This window comes from Cavia porcellus, unplaced genomic scaffold, assembly GCF_034190915.1.
Source record: "Cavia porcellus strain 051 isolate PalLab524CR breed Dunkin Hartley unplaced genomic scaffold, mCavPor4.1 scaffold_16, whole genome shotgun sequence".
NCBI classification, from domain to species: domain Eukaryota; kingdom Metazoa; phylum Chordata; class Mammalia; order Rodentia; family Caviidae; genus Cavia; species Cavia porcellus.
This window is the reverse complement of record NW_026947499.1, coordinates 12,215,151-12,224,043: the sequence shown is the minus strand read 5'-3', so window position 1 is coordinate 12,224,043 and position 8,893 is coordinate 12,215,151.

Genomic DNA, 8,893 nt, shown 5'->3' with positions numbered 1-8,893 from the left:
AGTCACTTTAGCTATTTTTCTCCCCCACACACAGTTTTTATGAAGAGACGCAGTACTGCAGTTTAAGGTACACTGTGTGTACTTGTGCTGCATGGGAGGCTGGGGCAGGAGAGTGCAGAGGTCAGAGTGCTGGAGTAAGGACTGGACAGCACAGATCTGGGAGAGTGTAGACTCAGCCACCTGGGTGCATGGCTCCCAGCTGGGTAAAGAGTGACCACAGGGCTTCCAGAACTGCTAGGCTGACAACTCGGAGGAAACCACCACCCGCTTCGATTCTCCGCTGTGGCAGAATATGTCTCCCAAAATCCTCTGAATCAAGTGGATGTTTCCATCCCTCGCACCCAGCTTTGCTTCCCGCTGACCACTTAGGGCCAGATTCTGTCAGGGAGAGAGGAACAGCTAATCGGTTTGCCTTTGGCTTTTTAAAATGCGTTTTGCACGAGGCGGATGGTTTTCAGGAGCAGGTGGAGTCTCTCTGCTCTTCCCGTCCTTTGCTGTACACAGTGATTGTTTACCCAGCTCCTGACAGTTGCCAAGGGCTGCGAATAGAGTGGTGGAGAAGTGAGCCCCACCCTCCTGCAGCTGACAAAACTGCAGAGCTGACGCGGCCGGACTCTCCTTCCCAAACTGCACCGGTGCCTTCCTGTAATCAGGGCTGGCTGTCTTCTCCACCCCCAGCTCTTTAAGTAACTTTTGACAAGATCATAAACCCTAAGGAGTGCCTGGTAGGCACACAGCACAAACCCATTAAGTGTGGATGGATTTATTCATCCCTGTGCTGGGGCCAGCTGAGGTTTTAAGGACCATGACAGAACCCCTTTGCAAGGACCATGAACACCACTGGTAATGAGCCCTGCCCAGTTCCCAAGTGGCCCTGGATCCTTATTATTTTTAGAGTTTGGTTTTTTGAGACAAGGTCTTGCAATGTAGTTTAGGTTGGCTGTGAGTTTACTATGTAGCCCAGATTGGCCTCGAACTCATGGTGATCCTCCTGCCTCAGCCTCCTCAGTGCTGGGCTGATGGGCTTATAACCCTTATTACTACAAAACCATGAGGTTGCAATGTGTCTCAGGCCGAGTGTGGCTGCCAATTCCAAGTACAGTTCCTATCAGTCCCTGGGGTAGGCCAGCCACTAGGGTTCAGCGGGGACCTGACTGGCTTTTCCACATAGGGTCTCCATATGTAGTTCTGGCTGGGTGATCCTCCTGCCTCAGCCTCCCAAATTCTGGGATTACAGGTGTGTGCCCCCAAGCCCAGCTCACTTGAGCAGTCTTCACCTAAAAGGGCCCAGTGCGCTGAAATTGAGGGGATCCTCCATTATGCATCTCTGTACCTCTCTTCTTTTAAAGACACCTCTGCCCTGTGGCCCAACACTCTCTCTCTCTGCCTTGGCTCTCTAGTAAAGCATTCCTGCATGCTGTGTATGCTTTCCTTTGCACACAGAAGCTACTGCTGCAGGTGGATTCTTAGACACAGGAACCGATTTCCCCTGATGAGCCTCTCTCCTCTGGTCTCACCAGAGCTCCTGTGCCCCTTTTTCCAGATTTGGCCCCGTTCTGGGGGACCCTCTCCTGACCCAGCCTCCAAGAAAGGTTTGGTCTTCCTGGTGTGTCCAGCCTGGCAATCTCAGAGGCTTAGCTCTGAGGCCTGCACTCCACGCCTGAGTCACCGCAGATTGGATCGGGTCTTGCCGACACCCAGGAAGACTGCCCACCGCCATGCCACCCGGAGTGCCACTTAGCGGTGGCACGGCAAGGGCACCTGTCTCCAGAGCGCAGGGTGCCGGTTTCCAAGTGGCCTCGGTCCCTGCCTCTACCATCCCCCACTCCCACCCCAAATTCAGGTCACCTCCATCTCCGCGCCTCCTCACCTGCCCCCTCTCTCTACTTGAGACGATTCAGGGTCACCTAGCGTTCAAGTCCCCCCTTTTATTTATGCACAACATCTGCGCTGGACAGGCGAGGCTGAATGAAAAGGTGAGGGAGAAGGAACAGGTCTGCGCTATCACTGCCTGGAACTCCAGCCGCTGCTCGGAGGGTTCGGCCCGGCTGGGTCACGCTTACCGGGGACATGTCAAGTCCTGCCTTTTAATTCTACACCTATGACCTTATCCAGGCTGGAGGCAGGCGCCTTGGCTCCCTGCCCTTACATGCACCACGGACTGGAAAACGTCCTCCCTGAGGCCGGGGGTGGGTGTCAGTGCCCCCGGGTACTCCGCCTCTGGGACTGGCAGCCAAGCCGTGCGCAGAATCCTAAGTGCAGAGGGAGGAGAAACGGCATTCTTCATATACCCGGAATGTTATCGCTGAGTTTTTGGAAAAGAGCCTGAATACACACATATTATATGTATTATTGAGCCGGTTAGTGGAAGACTAAAAACATGGAACCACGGTGAAGAGGGGCTCGTGCTCCAATTCCTTGGTAATTTGTAACAGACAGACTTTATCGCTGGGAGAGAAAACGGGTAACTGTGTAGCTGCAAAATAAACTGAACTCTGTCTCTATTGATCAAACAGCAGTCTGCCCGTGGGGTGGGACTGCGATGCCTCTTTAAATCTGAGATTTAATTTCATACGCGGGCTCCTTGGAATGTCCACGTGTACACAACTTGTACCCACCAAGAACATTTTAGAAGCACGCGTGCAGATTCTTTTACATTTAAATAATTCGATGGAGCAGAAGCCGGGCGTTGCTACTCTGCACGGCTCAGTGAGCTCCCCAAACACCGGGAAGGTCTGAACTGAAGCTCCCGAAGGGCCGTGGCGCTGGCAAGCCGGGTCCACCTCTCCTCCGGATTGGGTCTGGAGCAGCGGTCTAGTAATCCAGCCGACGGAGAATCCTCTGGCCCCATACGGCTCTCCCACCCAGGGCGCACCGCTCGAACACCGTACACCTCCATTCCAGCAGCCCTGTTGTGTGAAACGCAGTATCTGTTAAGCAAATCATAACCTACAGTATAAAGGTCTTTCCTTGAGGCCAGCAGTTCTAAATTCTAGATGGAGAAGCCTGCTCGGCATGAAGACCCGAACATAAAAGTGAATGCAACGTCCTATTTTAACTTGTCAGACAGAAGAACCCTAACTGCTGCGCGGTCCTCTTCCCTGTTCTCGGAAAGCATTACAGTCTAGGAAGTGGGGAGACTGGGTGGGAGCCGGAGTCGCTTGGAACGAAAAAAAAAGAGGGGGGGAATAAAAGAAGGAGGCATTATTTACACCTGTATAGTCGGGGTGGCTGTCTTCGGCCCCGATTGCCTTAACTGTAAATCTTTTCCGCATGGTCCCAACTCTGGGCCCGGGCGTCTGGGTTTAATAATGCGCCCCGCATCCCGGCAGGACTGGGCCCGAGAGCACGAATCCCCGCCCCACCCCCACCGCGCTCCGAGGTAATTAGAGCCGCCGCCCCCCGCCCCGAACCACGCTCCGAGGTACGGGAGGCCCGAGTCAGACATGTGGGGAACTCGTATTTTACCGTCTCCAGACAAGAAGAGCGATTTCCAAAGCCCGCGTCCCCGCCTCCCCGCCCTCCGCGCCGTGGCTCGCGGGCGAGGAGCTGCGTGCACCCCGCACGCACTGCAATTCCCGGGGCTCGCAGCGGAGGCCCGGCCGGGGCGCGGAGCAGGCTGCGTAGGAAACATGGAACACGCCACCCGGCGGGGTGCCGGAGCGCGCGCCCCGCGCCCTCCCCGCGGCACTCGCCGGGCTCCTGGTTTTTCTCCTTTCCCTTCGCTGCTTTCCAGCGCTCTGCAAGGCAGGCGCGCTCCTGGGGTTCCCAGACCTCTTCTTTAATTTTTGGGAACCCTTTCTCCAATGTGTCCTCCCCCAGCACCCCGCACGCGCGCCCCTGTTTATTCCGTGCAAGCCGAAGATAACCCGAGGTGGGATCCACGCTAGGGGGACACCGGCCTGCGGGGAGAAGGGGAAGGGCAGCCGCGTCTCAACCGGCCGCGGCGATCGGGTTTTTCGTTCTCAAAAAGAAAGGACCTGCGCCTGCGGGACCCGGCGCCGCGCTCCCCGCCGTGCGCCCCGGGCGCCGCGCCGCCCCGCCCCGCCCCGGGAGCTGCGCTCCGGGCAGGTAGCGAGCAGCCCGGGTACCCGCCCGCCCGCGCCTCGCCGGGCTCCCCAGGCGAGACAGGACCGGGGAGACCGGCCGACCCCACGCCCTGCGGGCTGGTGCAGCGTTTGGGGCAAGATCCGAGCCCTGTCCCCACGCGCCCTCGGGGGTGCCGGAGGGATCGGAGGGCGGCCGCCAGCGTCTCTTCGGGGTCTGAGCTCGCTCGCTCGACGAGACCTGGGTCCGCACACAGGCGCGTCCGGTCTCCCTATCTGCACTGGGGTAAAGGGAAAGACGGTAGGTGGTAGGTGTAGCCCCCCGGATCAGAAACCGCAGCCCCAAGGATCTTTAGGGAAGTCGTGGGCTGTGTCTCACCCCTACCTCCTCCTGAGGCCCACAGTCGACTGCATAACCGAGGTAAAGGAGGAAAGGCGCCGCGATGGTCCGCAGGCCGGTCCTCTCCGCCTGTCTGCCCGCCCGCCCGCGGGAAGGATTTTTAGTGTTTGCCTTGAAAATGAAATGAATCCATTAAGGCCTGGGCGCTACCAAAAGCAAGTTTTAGGAGACGCGTTCTCACAATTCCAAACATTGTCATGTGTTTGTCTCTTTCTTCTAAAACATGAAGGAGAAGGAGGAGCAGAAGGAGAAAAGCAAAGAAAAAAGAGAAAATTCCTCTAGCTCTGGGGTATTCCAACTCCAGGGCAGAGACCTTCAAGGGCTTCTCGGACCTCTCAGGCTTCCATCTGCAGCCCAGCCAGCGACTGGGGGACGGAGCTAACAACCCTCAGAGGGCACTGATTATTCTGCAAGACTTAGGACAAATAAAATGTACAGGGTGGGTTATGCATTTTTGCAAGGCAGGGAAGGGCCACATTGAAACAAAATCTATCTCCAGGCCCTCTAGTTCACTCTGGTGACCCGAGGCAGGAGGATCTCCAGGTTGTTAGGAACCAAGATGCAGTTAACTCCTCTGCCCATGGAGTTACGTGGGTGGCAGCTGTGGTACTGGTTCAGTGATCATGGATGGCGCAGGGGATGGGGGAGGAGCTGCCATTCGGTTCCGGGTCTGTGCAAAGCAAGTACAGTAAGCCTAGAAAGTTTCATCTGGCTGTGGGCCTCTGCTCAATGGCAGGCTGGGCCTGGAATTTGGAACCAGAACCCCAGACCCACGTGCTGGCCTTGGGAGCAGTTTTTCCAGCTTTCTACCTGCCTGGCACACCGGCATGGCAGAACCACCATCCCGAGTCCTGCGCCTGTAACAGGGTAACTGTGAGAACCCGAGTTTTTACAGAGGTGTGTGTGCAGGAGGAAACAGGCACTCTGCTTTCAATGCAGCTCTGAAGTCCAGGACACTTGCAGTACTCACACCTCTCAGTGTCTGCTGTCCACTAGGACAAGGCGAACCCCTCTCAGGGGCTTTGACACCTCTCTGGACAGCCGTCTGTGCTGGGGCTTTACTTCCTTCTCCCCTTGCCCTAACCAGTTTAGGGGGTTCAGCAAAGTCTACCCTGGAGACACAGGCAGGCTCAGGGCCAGCCAAGAGCAGAGGGAAGCTCTGAGAAGAAAATGGAAAAGAGGGAGAGAGAGAAGACAACGCAAGAACCACTTGTGTGCCCACTCCTCCCTTTCATTTGCGCCCTGCTTGGGAATAAATGAAGCAGCACACACCAGCGAACCTTTAGCTCTTGCCCTGTTTAACTGAAACCCAGTACGGGAAATAGTAATGGATACTGTGCTCAAATTGAGAAAACGTGTCCCAGGCTAGCAGGGGGCAGTTAGTTCAGCAGATCTGGAGGAGCCCATCTTTCTTGGGCCTGTCAACCTTCCTGACAGTAGCAGCCCTTGAATTTGCCATGCCCTCTCGCTTACAGGTCTGCCTGTCCCCTCTGCTCCAGCTGCCCCCAGGGCGAGAGACTTCCCTCCACCGCCCCCGTGCCCTGGCACCAGCAACCCCAGAACCAGTGGGGAGAATCAAACCACAGCAACACATTGGCTGTGATTTCTCCAGCCCCAATGCCACCTTCCCTCTGCACTTAGGGACTGGGGAGCGTTTTGCAAAGGTATCTTTTTCTGCTTCTCCCTTAAAGTATTTTCTTCCTTAACTCCACACCCCACGAGCCCAAAACAGGGCAGCAGTCACCCAGAAGCCACTGCCATGCTTACCTGTCTTGGCTGAAAATCTGGAAAGGTGGGCCTGAAGAAAGGTATGGGGTAGTCAAAATGTCCAGGGCAAAAGTCAGTTCTGGCCGGCATCAGGCAGATTCCGGGTCAGATAAGAGGAAAGGAAAAAAGTCCCAGCCCCTTTCTTATGAATTCATGTCTCTAGAACTAACTAATGCCCACTACTTTATCTTTCTCCCCCTCCCTGCTTTTTTTCTGTAATTGGGTAAAACATACACGCACAAAGAGAGCATTGAGAATGTAGATTGGCTTGAAATTAGGAAACCACAATTAGCTCCTTTTCCTGAGAGAGGAAAAAAACCTTCACAGATGTATAAAAAGCACCCTCCCCAGACACACTCACTTCTTCACCCTTCCCTCTTCCATTTCCTTTCCAATCCATCTCAATCACCAGCTGGAGAAGGATTTGCCATTTTGCAGGGTGCTCTGCTTTGAAGCAAGGTGGTGGGTGTTAATAAGAATTCGCAGGGCAAAACCTTTTCATTTCGCCCCAGCCAGAAGCATATTTACATTAAGAGGTCTGACAAGGGTGGATTAAGGCCGTAAGGAGTGATATTCTAGAAAATGTATACAGCCACTGAAGCCAAAGTGAGTCTCCACGCAAGAAACACCGCTTCCCCCAGCTAGACAACTTTGACAAGCTCCCTTCTGCACATGCGCTTCGGACTCTTGCACTGAATCGCCCTGATCAATAATTTAGAAGGATGTCAGAGGACAGCAACATAGGCGAGACAGGAAAGCCCTTGCTCTCGGAGCAGGGCAGAGGCTGGGAGCTAGGGCGTCGGAGCCTCTCTCTCACCCGGGATTCCTACTCGCAAAGGGTGGAGGGGTCTCCGAAGACAGGAACCAGGGGCTCGGGCCAACTTGGGGTGTAGATGACTGAAGATTCCAAGAAGAAGAGAAGGTGAAAATTCCAGCCAGACAAGAGGGCCAAATCATTCTCTATGGCTGATGACAATGTGTCTCCCCCCCCCCAGCCAAAGCAGAGAGGGGAAGAGGCTTAATTGATTGGGCCCCAGGAGACCTATCTTCATTCCCTCAAGGTTAGTGGGGAAGAGGAGGGGAGAAGGAGAAGAGGGGCATCCCCCCAGAAAGTCAGGGGCGGATCAGAAAGAACCAAGAGAACCAAACAGAACCTAGAAAGCACAGCAAAAGAAATCAAGGCTGGGGGACAGATAGACAGACAGGGAGAAACAGAAACCAAGCACAAGAGAGATGTGAGTAAAATAAAATAGAAAGGTCACATGCCTACATCGAAGAATTGCGAATGGAGAAACAAGACAAAAGGAAAAAAAGAGACATGTCCTGTCTGGTCCAACCAAGAAAGAGACTCATGGCTGTCTGGAACAGAGGGACCAAAGGAAGCAGACCTTTCCCCAAAGCCACCAGCCGCCTTACCAGAGACACTAAGCTCTCCGAGCTAGCACCTGGCCTCAGGGTGGGGAACACCCTGAGTTCAAGTCTCCACGGTGAAAATCACTCCCGTGAGTTTGTGCAGGGGTCCTGTACTGGGTTCAAAACTTCACACGGGAGACTCAGAATCCAGGTACCCCAGGGGGTGTCTACACAGAAAGGAGGGCTGGGCTGGGTGCTAGCAGGGACCAACCTTCAACAGTAAAGGAGGGAGCTGTTTCTCAGGAGCCCTTGAGAAGGAAGTCCCATCTCCAGTTGTGGGAACCCGAGCCAGAAAGAGGATGGCAGCCCTAGGGGATGCCATCAGTTTCCAAGCCCAGCCTTGGAGAAGGCCCCAGACCCAGGGCCCAGTGGGCCAAACCGACCAAAAGTCCCTCTCCTGGAAAAGCTGACATTGGCCGCCCCTCCCTCCGGCCCTGTCTGGAGGCCTCAGACCCCAGGAGAGACACGATGCCCGTCTGTCAACAGATTTCCCAATGCACCCGGTGACACCTCGGCCCTGGCAAAAGCTCTGGGGCGCAAAGTGGGGTGAAAGTTGAGAGAATGAGCATGTAATAGTCCCTCTCCAGACCTCACACATGCTGAAGGATATTTACAGCAAACTTGCCAAAGTAAACTACCCCGCCCACCCACCACCAGCCCCTCCTTGCCTCTTGTTTTTTTTTTTTTTTTTTTTTTTTTTTTTTTAAACTTCAGATAAACACGATTCGGTCATCAAGGGGTCCATGTGTCCCCTTTGAGGGTTTGAGGCAGGTGGTGGCATTAAAGGAAAAGTGGAACCAGCGGTAGCTTCCCTGGCATATCTGGGCAAGGCTGGCTTCTCTGCAGCGCCCAGGGCCCGTACCAAGGATGGCTGCTCTGGCACTGTGGGTCACCTCCCCAATACCAAGTTAGTACGTCCAGCCTCCTACCATTAACCTTTGCAAACAAGCTCGTGTCCTGCGGACTCACAGAGTGGAGTTTTTAACTTACTATATTTTTTTTATTCTAGGCCTACCACTATGTAGAAACTTTTTTTTTGCTAAAGGTGTACAAAACTTTTGGGGTTCTTTCTGATCTACATCATGCGGCTGGTTTCTTCCTTTCTCTCCCCCTGCAGGCACAAGCCTCTTGCACTGTGTGAAGCAACAGCTCCAGGTTTCTTGTGTATCTTTTATTGAGCCTGCGGCCAAGGGAAACAAGATGAGGGGTTAGAGAGAGCGACAGAGCAAAAGAGGGAAGAAGAAGAAGGAAAAAAAAAAAAAAAATC